This window comes from Dreissena polymorpha, chromosome 6 (assembly GCF_020536995.1).
Source record: "Dreissena polymorpha isolate Duluth1 chromosome 6, UMN_Dpol_1.0, whole genome shotgun sequence".
Classification (NCBI taxonomy): Eukaryota; Metazoa; Mollusca; class Bivalvia; order Myida; family Dreissenidae; genus Dreissena; species Dreissena polymorpha.
Window position 1 is genome coordinate 60,123,409 of NC_068360.1, and position 16,220 is coordinate 60,139,628.

Sequence of the window (16,220 nt, forward strand, 5' to 3'; positions counted from 1 at the left end):
ATTATGTCAACCTTGTTCGCAAAAATATCTCAGCTGGTCTGTTGAAAAACATTGCGGCAAGTGGGGCTTGATTGGTCATTGTCGGCTCAGGTACTACTTATGTGTACCCCGGGTACGCTTAAGCATACTTACATATACCCTGGGTACAGTAGATATACTTAAACATATCCGGAAATGTTAACGAAAATTTGTCGTTGTCTGCTTTTTTAAATAAAAATTAATTATTTTAATATTTATGTCAATTTTCTGTTAAATGGCCTCTATATTATCGAAACTCATACTCACAAAACATGTTGATCCATTAAGAAAATTAAATTTGTTTCGTAATTACGGTAATCGGTAGCGCGTTTTACGACATCGGATTTTGGGCGAGAATAAAATTCGGGTGCAGTCTTATGTTGGCTGGGTACATTTTAGTATTTTTACCGTACCCGGGGTACATCTAAGTATACTAACATGTACCCGGGGTACATGAAAGAAGTACCCGAGCCGACAATGACCAAGAGAGCGCAAGTGGGCAGTGCAGTTCTTTTATATGGCTTCAATTACACCTTGTTTACACTCTAGTCTCGAAGTCTTATTTAGAGTCCAATCTAAATTACACTCAGCCAGAAAATTTCTTTAAATGATGTCTGGGTTGAGTTAAAAAATGGTTTTGTCAGTTTAAAACCATGGCTGTTGCGGGCAGGGCAGTTGCCCTTATATGGCAATAGTAAAATCTTGTTACCACTCTACAAATCACATTTAATTTCCATCCTTCAAGAAACAGTGTAAGGTCATTTGTTCTAATGATGCCTTGGCTGAATTTGAATAAACTGTTTCAGTTCCTTGAAAAACATGGATGCCAGGCGGGGGGCAGTTTTCTTATACGTCTATAGTGAATCCTTGTTATGGCACTTATTAAAACATTTATTCACAAATCTTCATGAAATTTGGTCAGAATGTGTCGATTTTGGCCAGTATTTTATTCTTTAGGTTCATTATTCTTTGAGTTCATTCCTAGTATTTACATTAAAAGGAAAGTACGATTCCCGTTTTCTAATATTTGACTTTTTGGTTAATTCCATGCAAATAGTGTGTGCATTTTGAATTGAACATTGCATTTTCATTTATAAGTTAAATGATATAATAATACAAGACTGTTAAGAAGGTGCACAATATGTATTACAGAGTATAGTCGCATTATACTACAAGTACTAATTGAAGCTGTAGGGTTGTGTTCAGGCAGTCTGCGTTTGGTTGCCGAACCGATCACAACGTTTAATACGTTGCAGCAATTAGAGACCATATACCATTGGAAGTATCTGTGATATTGGATGCCTTTTGAGTGTGGGTGAACCAAGCAACTTTGCGAATTATACCATTGCTTGCTGGGTAGCCTAGAGCTCGTATATTGGTCTGAGTCACAGGTTTCCTAAGGGTGAGCGCCTGGGGCCCATGACCCTCTTGTTACTAGCAGAGTAATACAAAAATATGGCATAATTTCAGATTTGAATACAGTTATTTTACACCACTTCTTTAGGCAGTTTGATGTACTAGTAAAAATAAAATACTTGAACATTCATACACAATGACCCAAACCATACAGAACAGATAAGCTGACTATACTGCAAAGATTTGCGGACCATAAGGAATGCTGAATGGGTCAACGTCCCATCGGCTACAACTTCCCCTTACCCCGGGAACTTTGAAGTATACTAATTTTTTCATACCCAAAAGTTTAGTACCCACATTTTTGTTCATACCCAAAATTTTCGTACCCAAATTTTTCACATATGGGCACGAAAAAATAATAAAAAATTGCGTACAAAAAAAAAAAAATGATTTTGATAAGAAAAATATGGATAAAAAAAAATTGGGTTACGAAAACATACATGTACGTAATTTTTGGGTAAGAACAAATTATGTAAAAAAAATGCGGCACAACAAAAATTTGGGTATGAAAAAAAAATGGGTAAGAATATTGTGGGTACGAAAAAAATAATGGTATTAAAATTTTGTGTACGAAACAAAATTGGTACGAAAAATTGTGCATAATAATTTTTTCAGGGTACTACATCCCCGTACCCCAGTGTGCTTTACGACACCATGTTGTTAGTTAAGTCTGGACAATACCTGATAAAAACGAGATAATCGGATTATGCAAATCGAAGGGGCAATTAAACACCGAAATACAAATTGTTATACGATTTTATGATGCATACAAGCAAATGGAAAATATTACAGTTAATTTCATGTTTATTTAATGTGTCAACGTGTTAGTTTTATCACACAAATACCGTTTTGTTAAAAAAAAATTATATTGTTTATTTGGAATTGATGTTTTTATTGCTTTTTTTCAATCTTATTTGTTTCAGTCAAGTAGAACAACGTGTGTTTCCGGGACTCATCAATTGAAGAAACACCATCAACTTGAGACAACAGAACAACTTTAAATGCTAAATGACTTTGAAACTAACAACAATAAGAATTTTAAAGCGAGATTATACAATTTTTTAAACTATTTAGGCATTTATATAAAATGTGTAAAAAACATATTATGTATAATACATATATTTCAATAAAAAATAAAATAAAAGTTAACAACAAGAACAGGGAAATGAACTACGCTGTGGCTGATATTTGGGCCATTTACCAGGCCTTTTACCCGTTGCGCTGACTGCAATGTTTTTTTCTTGGGTGAAAAGTCGCCTATAATGGCAAAATAACGCATAACAAATGCTAAATTTAAACATCGATTGGGAATGTTTCATTAGTATGTTTATGTTCCTACTCACATAAATTGTGTTCTCCCCCATCTGTGTTTACACGGGCTTTGGACCGTTCCCTGAGAACAAAGCGTTCACAGGAAGCCACATTAAGGAGTGACACATCGCCACCTCCCCACCCTCGAACCGAAACTTTAAGTTCGGGGGTGTCTTTACGGTCGTTGTTGATTTGACCTAGTGACCTAGTTTTTAACCCTATTTGAACTATATAAAACACCAATCCAGATTTCATCAAGATAAACATTCCGGTTAAATTTCATAAAGATTGGATGAAAACTATGACCTGTATTGTCTACACAAAGTTTTTCTATCATTTGACCTTGTGACCTAGTTTTTGACCCCAAATGACCCAAATACAATTCCAACCCAGATTTCATCAAGATAACATTCTGACTTGATTTCATACATATTTGATGAAAACTGTGACCTCTATTGTATATACAAGGTTTTTCTATTATTTGACCTAGTTACTTAGTTTTTGATGTAGTGACCTTGTTTTTGACCAGACGACCCAAAAACAATCCCAACCCAGATTTCATCAAGATAAACATTTTGACCAAATTTTATAAAGATTGGATTGAAACTGTGACCTCTACTGTTTACACAAATTGTTGAGACGCACACACGGACGCCGGACAACACACAATCACATAAGCTCACCATGTGACTTTGTGACAGATAAGCTAAAAAAAAGAGTAAATCAGGTCCGTTAAGCACAGTTTATACGTTATTTTATCGGGAGGGCTACCATCCCAAGTCACTAAATACTGCCACACTTTTGATTTTAGTTTCATAACGCCATCTGATAATTATGCCCCCCTTCGAAGAAGAGGGGTATATTGCTTTGCACATGTCGGTCTGTCGGTCCGTCCACCAGGTGTTTTCCGGACGATATTCAAGAACGCTTGGTCCTAGGATCATGAAACTTCATAGGTAATTTGATCATGACTCGCAGATGACCCCCATTGATTTTCAGGTCACTAGGTCAAAGGTCAAGGTGACCCGAAATAGTAAAATGGTTTCCGGATGATAACTCAAGAACGCTTAGGCCTATGATCATGAAACTTCATAGGTAAATTGATCATGACTCGCAGATGACCCCTATTGATTTTCATGTCACTAGGTCAAAGGTCAAGGTCACAGTGACCCGAAATAGTAAAATGGTTTCCGGATGATAACTTGAGAACGCTTAGGCATAGGATCATGAAACTTGATAGGTACATTGATCATGACTCGCAGATGACCCCTCTTGATTTTCGGGTCACTGGGTCAAAGGTCAAGGTTTCAGTGACCCGAAATAGTAAAATGGTTTCCGGTTGATAACTCAACAACGCTCATGTCTAAGATCATGAAACTTCTTAGGTAGATTGATAATGGCTGGCAGATGACCCCTATTAATTTTCAGGTCACTAGGTCAAGGTCACGGTGACCCGAAATAGTAAAATGGTTTCCGGTTGATAACTCAACAACGCTCATGTCTAAGATCATGAAACTTCTTAGGTAGATTGATAATGGCTGGCAGATGACCCCTATTAATTTTCAGGTCACTAGGTCAAGGTCACGGTGACCCGAAATAGTAAAATGGTTTCCGGATGATAACTCGAGAATGCTTAGGCCTAGGATTATGAAACTTGATAGGTAGATTAATCATGACTCGCAGATGACCCCTATTGATTTTCAGGTCACTAGGTCAAAGGTCAAGGTCACAGTGACCCGAAATAGTAAAATGGTTTCCGGATGATAACTCAAGAACGCTTATGTCTAAGAACATGAAACTTCGTTGGTAGATTGATACTGGCTGGCAGATGACCCCTATTGATTTTCAGGTCACTAGGTCAAAGGTCAAGGTCACGGTGACCCTAAATAGTAAAATGGTTTCCGGATGATAGTTCAAGAATGCTTATGCCTAGAATCATGAAACTTCATAGGTACATTGATAATGACTCGCAGATGACCCCTTTTGATTTTCAGGTCACTAGGTCAAGGTGACCCAAAAAAGTAAAATGGTTTCGTATGATAACTCAAGAACGCTTATGCCTAGGATCATGAAACTTGATAGGTAGATTGATCATGACTCGCAGTTGACCCCTACTGATTTTCAGATCACTTTATTAAAGGTCAAGGTCACGGTGACCTGGAATAGTAAAATGGTTTCCGGATGATAACTCAAGAATGCTAATGGCTACGATCATGAAACTTCATAGGTGCATTGATCATGACTTGCAGATGACCCAATTGATTTTGAGGTCACTAGGTCAAAGGTCAAGGTGACCCGAAATAGTAAAATGGTTTCCGGATGATAACTCAAGAACGCTTTTGCCTAGGATCATGAAACTTCATAGGTACATTGATCATGACTCGCAGATGACCCCTATCGATTTTGAGGTCAAAGGTCAAGTTCATGGTGACACTGAATAGTAAAATGGTTTCTGTATGATAAATGAAGAACGCTTATGCCTAGGATCATGAAACTTAATAGGTAGATTTATAATGACTTGCAGATGACCCCTATTGATTTTCAGGTCTCTAGGTCAAAGGTCAAGGTCAGGGTGACCCGAAATAGTAAAATGGTTTCCAGATGATAACTCAAGAACGCTTATGGCTAGGATCATAAAACTTCATAGGTACATTGATCATGACTGGCAGATGACCCCCTTTTGATTTTCAGGTCAGTAGGTCAAAGGTCAAGGTCACAGTGACAAAAAACATATTCACACAATGGCTGTCACTACAATGGAGAGCCCATATGGGGGGCATGCATGTTTTACAAACAGCCCTTGTTTCAATTTGTCAGCCACAACTTTTTCAGCCATTTTGACTCTTTGTCGGAAAGTAGACCGTAATGCGCTTATTGATTGAATGACTAAAGTAATAAGTAACCAATATCGCGCGTCGTTATTTTAGGTTAAGATAAAACATTTACCTTCCCGTATCAAATAGTCAGAGTACAGCGCACTCTACGTATCTATGTCTATATATTAAAGAATTAAATTGAATTAAGTAGGGTTGGTATCGTAATCGAATCGACGCATTCAATTCTAGTTATAACTCGTATTAGCTGCTCAGTGGCAGGGGTATCAACGCAGGGCCCTCAATCTTTCAAATCTGTGGCCGAATTTCAGCCGCATTCCCCCAACTGAAAAGTATACGTTTTTTTCCCCTTTTGGGGGAAAAATTCCCCCTAAAATGTAATAATGAGAGTAAGTAAAAAAATCCCCCCCCCAAAAGCGAAACGCTGCAAAAAATTCCCCTCATGAGGGTAGCGAGCCTCTTTCCCTAAAATGGATTCAGGGCTCTGCAACGGGCACCACTAGATTCATTGTTGCTAGGTTCGGCTTATATCGCCTTATCGGGCTTTTCCTCCCATTTGTAGTTTAAAAATCCGAGTGTCACTTGTGTTCGGAGGCACAGCACTTAAAAAAAATCCGAGTGTCACGTGTGTTCGGAGGCACAGCACTTAAAAAAAAAATCCTAGTGTCACGTGTGTTCAAAGGCACAGCACTACAAAAAATCCGAGTGTCACTTGTGTTAGGAGGCACAGCACTACAAAAAATCAGAGTGTCACTTGTGTTCGGAGGCACAGCACTACAAAAAATCCGAGTGTCACGTGTGTTCGGAGGCACAGCACTACAAAAAATTCGAGTGTCACTTGTGTTAGGAGGCACAGCACTACAAAAAATCCGAGTGTCACTTGTGTTCGGAGGCACAGCACTACAAAAAATCCGAGTGTCACTTGTGTTCAGAGGCACAGCACTTAAAAAAAATTCCGAGTGTCACATGTGTTCGGAGGCACAGCACTTAAAAAAAATCCGAGTGTCACTTGTGTTCGGAGGCACACACATGCATTCTTTTTATGCCCCCCTTTTTATGCTTTGCACATGTCGGTCTGTCTGTCGATTGGTTCGGGTCACTAGGTCAAAGGTCAAGGTCACAGTGTCCCCAAATAGTAAAATAGTTTCCGGATGATAACTCAAGAACGCTTATGCCTAGGATCATGAAACTTTGTAGGTAAATTGATTATGGCTGGCAGATGACCCCTATTGATTTTCAGGTCACTAGGTCAAAGGTCAAGGTCACAGTGACCCGAAATAGTAAAATGGTTTCCGAATGTTAACTCAAGAACGCTTAGGCCTAGGATCATGAAACTTCATAGGTACATGGACCATGACTCGCAGATTACCCCTATTGATTTGCAGGTCACTAGGTCAAGGTCACGGTGACCCGAAATAGTAAAATGGTTTCCCGATGATAACACAAGAACGCTTATGCCTAGGATCATGAAACTTGATAGGTAGATTGATCATGACTCGCAGTTGACCCCTTTTGATTTTCAGGTCACTATATCAAAGGTCAAGGTCACGGTGTCCTGAAATAGTAAAATGGTTTCCGGATGATAACTCAAGAACGCTTATGCCTAAGATCATGAAACTTCATAGGTACATTGATCATGACTCGCAGATGACCCCTTTTGATTTTCAGGTCACTAGGTTAAAGGTCAAGGTCATGATGACCCAAAATACTAAAATGGTTTCCGGATGTTAACTCAAGAACGCTTAGGCCTAGGATCATGAAACTTTATAGGTAGATTAATCATGACTCGCAGATGACACCTATTGATTTTCAGGTCACAAGGCCAAAGGTCAAGGTAATGATGACCCGAAATAGTAAAAAGGTTTCCAGATGATAACTCAAGAATGCTTATGCCTAGGATCATGAAACTTGATAGGTAGATTGATCATGACTCGCAGTTGACCCCTATTGATTTTCAGGTCACTATATCAAAGGTCAAGGTCATGGTGACCTGAAATAGTAAGATGGTTTCCTGATGATAACTCAAGAACGCTTATGGCTAGGATCATGAAACTTCATACGTACAGTGATCATGACTGGCAGATGACCCCTATTGATTTTCAGGTCACTAGGTCAAAGGTCAAGGTCACAGTGACAAAAAACATATTCACACAATGGCTGTCACTACAACGGAGAGCCCATATGGGGGGCATGCATGTTTTACAAACAGTCCTTGTTTACAATACTAAGTCCTTAGGTTTAAAAATCTTGGCCAACTTCAGCCTTAGACTCTCCATAAATTCTGCCATTCCTTCCTCACTTAGATGTACGCCGTCTGAAAGCCAGTGGACATCCTCCCGCACGTGAACCATGGATGATACCGCAAAATATCTCTTGACATAACGATCGATAGCGCTGCCTATGGCCGTGAAGCGGTCCGATGTAAGGGCGTTATCGCGAAATGCCCACCTCTGGCAAATGCCGGCCACCACCACGGTGGCAACACCTCGGGCCTTCACCAGCCGACACAACTTAAGGATGTCCAGACTTATATCACGTGGCTGGCACCTTGAAGTGATATCGTTTCCCCCAAGGACGACGATAACTACATCTGGTTCCCATCTTAACATCCTTTCGAGCAATTGTTGATGAGGCCGCTGGGCCCTCATCCCCCCCTGCCCGAAAAACCGGAAACGACCAGGCACCTAATAAACAAAAGAAAACAATATTGATATAAACGGATATACAAGGCTACAGCGATTGTGAGTGCTGAGAGGGTGTACACACGACAACAACTTAACATACTAAGTTAATAGTCCCTGGCAATGTACTCTCTCCCTTTAGCTACATACGCCAGTAAGCTTCAAGGAAAAATAGACCATTAATGCTCATTACCATTCAACACTGGAAGCAACTCCTCAAGTATACACATATCAGTGATCCCGCCACAGTGTCTTATCCGAGGGACATAGCTGTCACCACAGAAGGCTATCTTAGTAGTGGATGATGTCATTTTGAATAAAACATTAAAAACATGACTCGCGTTTAACTTAGTTATACCCTGAACGATAAATACTACACGAAAAACAAAACCAAGTTTTATGATTGGCTGAGATATTGAGCTCTTTTGATGTCAGCTCCAGGTGCACTATAGATCTCTGTTCCTCGCATAAGTGATGGGCTCTACATCCAGATTGATAGTTTGAAATTTTGTTATGTTTTGCGAGGTAAGCGCAGAGTCGCGGTTTAATAATTTTTTGCATTAATTTTGTGAATGAAGAGGTTAAACAGATCGGTCGATATGAGGCTGGGGCGTGTTAAGTTTATTGGCTTTGAGGATCGGTATAATTGTGGCCTCATACCATTCGTCAGGTAGGGTACCTTCAGCCTATCGGAAATTTGCATGTTTATTAATGCACATAGATTTGAAAGTAATAGTATCAAAATGGGTATGATTTTTAAATGTCAAAGTTGTATGATACATATATGAAATTTACAAATATGCAAATATTAGCAAATTCAACTAGAAATGGCTCTGCAGAGGCCCACGAGTATCCCAACGCCGCATGTTTGACGCAGGGGCGTCCCAGGGTTGGTAATAGGGGGCCATGCATAGTTGAGATTAACCGTATTGTCATGAGAAAAGTTCAGTATCAATTAGAAGTGAATTGGTGTAGAAATGAAGAAATTATAGTAAAAGGCAATGTTGAGTGCGTGTGGCCTATGTGGGTGGAGTGACCCAGGGGGGGGGGGGGGGGGGGGGGGGGGATGGGGCCATGCATAGTTGAGATTGACAGTATTGTCATAATAGATGTTCAGTATCAATTTGAAGTAAATCGGAGTAGAAATAAAGAAGTTAATGTAAAAAACATACAAAAATGAGTGAAAATCTCTGACCTGGCCAAAAAAACCTATAACTTTTGACTCAGGGGTCAGTTTAAAATTCCAAATAGTGCAGGGTCGCACAATAATGCATAATTGTCATTAAATCTATAGCCTAGTTAGCAAGTAATTTATTACTTTTCAAACGGTACCATTTTTAAAAACCGAAAGTAGGATTTCTAGCAGTATACATGTATGTCCATTTCGACAAACGCGCTTATTTATAAATTTTAAAGTGCTAAAAAATACGGATTTATACCTTGTAACCACCAGATATATTATAATTGGCATAGATAAAATATGTTTCTTATTTATTCTTATATTTACTTTGCCAAATAAGGTGTGTGGCTGTAACAGCTTTAATAGTTAAATTTATATTTATAGTTTTTAATTCGCACTATATAAGTTAAGATAAGTAAGCAGAGGTTTAAGTACAAAAATAATGTGCGTATGAAAATTTTGGGTAAGAAAAAAATGTGGGTACGAAAAAAAATTGGGTACGAACATTTTTGTTTCCTTTTTTTATTAGGAAAGATGGGGTACCTGTTATTATACTGGGGTACCCAAAATATCATTTGAAAATCGTTGTACGGTGAAGTATACTTTAAAGTACACTGGGTACTGGGAAGTAGTAACCGTGGGGACCTTGACGCATTTACCATGACTTTGGATTTGACATTTCCTCTGAATTAATTTCAAATAAAACATGCTATATCTTTATTGTTACGGTCTTCATAGTTGATTCATTATTAAAACATACTATATATTGATTTAAGAGAACATCTGGACAAAAATGGATGCAATTATTTTAGCTCAGCTGAGCACAAGGTGCTAATGGTGAGCTTTTGTAATCCCTTTTGTCTGTCGTGTGTTGTGCGCTGTCAACATTTGCCTTGTTAACTCTTTATAGAGGCCACATTTATTGTCCAATCTTCATGAAATTTGGTCAGAAGATTGGTCTTGATATCTTGGATGAGTTCGTAAATGGTTACGTTTGCTTGAAAAACATGGCTGCAAAGATGCAGGGCATTTTTCTTATATGGCTTACTAAAACCTTGTTAACACTCTATAGAGGCCATATTTATTTCCAATCTTCATAAAATATGGTCAGAAGATTTGTCTTAATTGAAAAACATGGCTTCCAAGGGGCGGGGCATTTTTCCTTATATAGCTGTAGTAAAATCTTGTTAACACTCTAGAGGCCACATTTACTGTCTGATCTTCATGAAACTTGGTCAGAAGATTCATCCCAATAATATCTTGAAAGACTTGAAAAATATGTCGGTTGGTTGAAAAACATGGCTGCCAGGGGGGGGGCATTTTTCCTTATATGGCTATACTAAAACCTTGTTAACACTCTAGGGGCCACATTTATTTTCCATTCTTCATGAAACTTGGTCAGAAGATTTGTCCCAATAATATCTTGTTATTTCAGGTGAGCGTCTTTGGACCTTTCAGGCCCTCTTGTTTAATCAATACATTCTTATAAATATAATGGAGAAAATAAGAAGATGGTCTTTTTAAGTAGCATGAAAAATACTTTAACCTTACTTAAATGGTATGTAATGGCTAAATTTCTGGAACCATTCCCCAACTCCCATGCCCAGTACCCTGACCAGGAACTGGGTGGTCCCTTGACCCCCAGGAACATCGTCCGGTTTTCAGACATTTTCATCGTTCACCCATGCTATTGAAATTGAGATCATTAGTTGAAAGGCATGTTTGGGGGGAATAATGTCTCTGACTGCGAAACGTTTGTAAAGTTTGTGTATTGATAGTTATTACATAGTTAAAACACCACACATATGGTAAAGTAAGTATGTGTATGAACATGTCTTTGTAATTTAATTGTATCCTTTATTACGACATGAATACAAAATTTGAAATAGTAAACAAAAATGGACTGATGGATAATAATAATTTTGGGCAAGTAGTTCAGATTTTGGGGCGAGTTGGCTTTGGGGGAGTCGTCTGGTAACTATCATATAATTTGTCTCATCAAAAGTGAATAATGAAGTTTAACAATTTGCTCATATTAAAAAAAACCCAGACTAAATGGTGCTTATTTTAATTAACACAATTATAAAAAAGCTCATAACATTTCATAACTAAAAGTAATCCAGTATGTGAACAATTAATTTATTACAAAGTTTTACTGTATGTAATGAAAAAATAACATTATACAACTACATTTTCTATACAATAATCACGAATATAATACATCAAACTTAACAAATATTTCATGAACAAAGTATTTCAAGATAAAATATATAAGAAAAAAAATTGGGGCAAGTTGTCTTCTGCTTGGGGCATGTTGTCCAATATATTTGGGGTTAGTTCTTTGTTTTAAAGCGGCCTTCTCATGAAGCTGCACATTGAATGGTGGAAGTTCAAGGTCAAGGTCATCCTTCAAGGTCAAGGTCATCCTTCAAGGTCAAAGGTCAAAATAAATAAATTTAAAAGCGGCGCAGAAGGGGACATAGTGTTTCCGACAAACACATTTCTTGTTGATATTCCGATATGCTTAAGGGAGTTAATTTATTCATGTAAACAGGGCGTATTTTTTAGAATTCCTTTTTCTATCGTTTATTTCACTGATTAAATGCGGTTATACTGATAGTTTTAAATTGTATTCCACCAGAAAAAAAAATCGGAGAAAGAAATATTGTGATATTTATCGTTCGTATAATGTGAGTTTTCTTATATATTTTATATTGCAGGGGTGTTAATTATAAAATGTTGAAGGCTTCAAAGTAGTCTATGTTCGTTTATATTAATGGTTAATTTTCAAGATAATGGTGAAATAGCATATGGATTATTGTAAGTATGTATTTGAAGAAATATTGATTTGGATATATGAGTAGCCATATAATAGATCAGAAATGTGGAATTTTATGTTTTTTATTCATTTATACTAATCCCCGCGTCGTGGTACCTTCCCATTAATGCGAAGTACTATAGGATTATTGTTTTATTAAAAACAGTACATTCTCGTTGCCTGAATAAATATTTGTACGATTTTAACGCGATGAGTTTTAATGTACGTATATTTTAACAGGGTATCACGTGTCTTTAAAACATTGGAAATAATGTTGTAGGATCCGGGCAAGAGCAGGTTCGCATTTCGTATCTATTCTTCGCGGGAAAGGGTTGAATTAGTGCGGTAAAAGGATGTGGATTCTTTATTCATTTTTGTTAAGGTATTTATTGTAAAAAAAATCTGTAAAGCTGTAAAAACAAGAAACTGTCAGAGACGGGTGATGCTCCCCGAAGGTTTTTTTGGTCACAATATTGCACTATATATTCAGATAAAAGGAAACGTCTTGAGGGGCATAACTTTGGACAAAATAATACGATGGATGGTTTAGCAACTTAAAAAGTTCAAGGGGCCATAACTCTCTAAATAAATCATCTAACCAGAACCCACTTAATAACATAGCGCATCTCCTGAAGGTAGTTAAGCTTCCCATAAAGCTTCATTGTATTCCAGTCAGTAGGTGGGGAGAAATAGCCCGGACAAAAATTGCACTATATGTACAGTTTATAGAAAATTTCAAAGGGCCATAACTCTGTGAAAATAAATCGGACCATAAACGGCTGATAATATGCACATCTCTTGTTGGTAGTGAAGCTTCGCATAAAGATTCATTGAATTCCCGTAATAAGTTGCTGAGAAATAGCTCGGACAAGAATTGCACTATATGTACAATGGAAAATTTTAAAAGGCCATAACTCATCCGACCAGAACCCGCTGATAATATGCACATCTCCTCTTGGTAGTGAAGCTTCCCATAAAGTTTAATTGAATTTTGGTCATTTGTTGCTGAGAAATTGCCGCGGACAAAAATTGTGCACGGACGGACACACGGACAGACAAAGCGGCGACTATATGCTCCCCCCCCACAAAAAATTTTTGGGAGTGCATAAAAATACTTCTTTATTATTAACTGCCTAAAATATATAAGAAATCTTGTGTTTTCTAGGGGTATACATTTGGCCCTTAATTGGTAATAAAATGCAGTGATAATATGTCTCTGATACTGACAATGAAGCAAATCTGCCCTTAGGCTATTTCATATCACTTTAGCAAAAGGAGATGTAACACATGTAACTTTAATTAATTTAATATTTACGTTTAACTTGTCTCCTTTCAGAAACAATACGTATTTTACAAGATCCATACCAGTCAAATATATACAAGAAGCAAGAGCGAAATTGTGCGCAGCGAGACTTGCTCATATAGAATTGAATCTCTTATTTCTTTCTTTCGAAATAATATCATGTCTCCAAACTAATATGCATTGCGCACGGTGTTTTTTATATGCGGATTAATGCTCGGTTTTAGATGAATAATTAATCAACGCCTCAATATTTAAAAAAATTAACAGCGGATTATTGTTCACCGACTTTTTTTATAGAGATTTGATATAACTATTATAGAGCTGAACAAACAACAACATTAAGCCCTGTTTTCCCGGAACACGCGCTGAACATACACCTTATAAAAACGCTATACCAATTCCGGTACTTGTGCACTTAATTGATTGTAAACAATGACTGTTGAAATCCTTGCGTGGGAATTTTTCTGGTAACCAAGAGCGACGTCAACGTTCATGAACCCTTTCATTCATAAATGTATAATGCGTCGTGTCAAAACCAGCATCACAGGATGTAAAATCTATTTTGAACCTGACACGTCCGCTGCTGTTTGCACCCGCAAATTAGTTTAAAATGGTTTCCGAATCGGTACGTTGATTACATAATATCAGAACATAATATCCCGTCCAAAAAGGGCGCTATGCTTCTTAATAGTACATGTATATTGCAAAAAAGTGAAGCTCCCCACATATAATGTCGAAGTTTATAACAATACAAGTTATGTTTCATCTTTTGTAATGAAGCTTGAGGTTTCGTATTTTTGAAAGTATGAAAGAGGTATACATTTAAACAGAGAAAACGATCTTTAAAACATTCATATCAAGAAAACACAAGAAACGATGCCTTCTTTGAAGTTTAGTTCCAACTAACCTCACTTAAACGCGGTGTAAGCTCCCGTATACGCATGCACCCATGACATTCAATTAACAAAAACAAGCCGACAACGAGCGATTAAGTGTTAAAATCCCCAGGTACGTTTTAATATATTTACTGTACCCGGGGTACATGTAAGTATACTTAAGAGTACCCGGGGTATATGTAAGTAGTAACCGAGCCGACAATGACCATTCCAGCCTTACTGTTGGTTATTCGACAACAAACCATGATAGAAAAATATTATTTCTTAAATATAACACTTCAGATATACGTACATCTGGAATCACACCCCACCGTTCCAAACGAACTACATAACTGTCACCGAAAAACGCTATCTTCGTAGTCTCGGTTGTCATTTCAAATACTAAATTCTGGTTCAAATTCAATGCTTGTTGATGTAAATATTGGAGGTTAACAACTGCGGGAAATACCGCGCGACAAAAATTCGCATGACGTCATATCGCCGAAACTTCTGATTGGCCAAAACATGAATTATTAAAAAACGGTTTAAACGGTCACTTTCAAATAGACCAGTTCACGCGTGACGTCACGCGCACCTGCGTGTTAACATCCGGACTATATTGGTAGTCAAAAGATAGATACAATCAATGGGGACAAATAGAGCGTGATCGGTTATATTTAAACGATTATATTTAGATTTTATTTTTCAAATGCCAACAAGTTGTTAACCGATGGAGTAAGATGTGATTTTTTTTCGATTATTGGAAAAAATAAACGCGTTTGTTTGTTAATAAGTTGAAACTAAACTTCAAAGAAGGCATCGTTTCTTGTGTTTTCTTGATATGACTGTTTTAAAGAACGTTTCCTCTGTTTAAATGTATACCTCTTTCATACTTTTATATATCACAGCTGACCCGGTTTAATAAGTCCTGTTTTTTTTATAATAATTAATTACTATTTTTACTTCCGTGTTCATAATGCTGGAAATAGTCCGTTTCCCACAATCCTTAGCGCGCATTCACACAGATCTGAAAGAGCGGTCTATACCGGGAAAAACCACGCGCCAGTTTTGGCGCCTGACGCTATCCCGCCGAAATTTTTCATTGGCCAATTCATATGTAAACGTCATTGCATTCGCAAAAAAGCGGTTAACTTTAAAAGCCAGAACATGATTGGCAAAGCGCGAAAGTAAATTTGTCTCGGATATTGGAAAAAAGAAACGCGCGTGTTAGTCAGTTAAATAGTTACTTATTTTGTTTGAAGTTAATAAATGTGTATTTAAAGTGAAAGGCAACAATAACTTAAACGGCTGCAAGATCTTCCACAATGTGACCAACGGACTGTCAGTCGACTTAGCCTACGGTAAGAAAACATGCAGTTTATTGACAATATTGACAAAAATCTGCGCAGATTTATTGGCTTTGCGTAATGCACTTTTTTCGCACTGCTTTCAGAAACTTGTGTTTACAATAACACTCGCACATGGAAATATCATGAATATTAGTGACATGAACACCATCTTCAGTAATACTGAAGAAACTGACAGTATTTAACATGTTTAATGCACTTTACTCAGGGCAAGAGATAAGGGTCGTTTTTACGATTTGAAATTTACAGAAAACTTTTCAAATGAAAAACAATCGTACAAACAACGATTATGTAAATACAGAACAGATTCTAATCAGTTAATAATCTATCCGCGCGTCCCGCGTTTATCATGCACAGATATCGAAATAGACGCATAGTTTTAAAATATTTGTGTCCCAGTGGACGATTGCTGAAAGG

The 16,220-nt window shown here is 37.5% G+C and overlaps 1 long non-coding RNA gene across 1 annotated transcript; it reads right to left on the reverse strand.

Annotated features, from left to right (window-relative positions):
* Positions 1-2,857: 2,857 nt before the first annotated feature.
* On the reverse strand, positions 2,858-14,953 carry LOC127836409 (uncharacterized). Its single transcript, XR_008028753.1, has 2 exons — positions 14,750-14,953; positions 2,858-8,263 (listed from the first exon to the last, which is right to left on the reverse strand). It is a non-coding gene; the product is annotated as an uncharacterized LOC127836409 (long non-coding RNA).
* Positions 14,954-16,220: the final 1,267 nt, after the last annotated feature.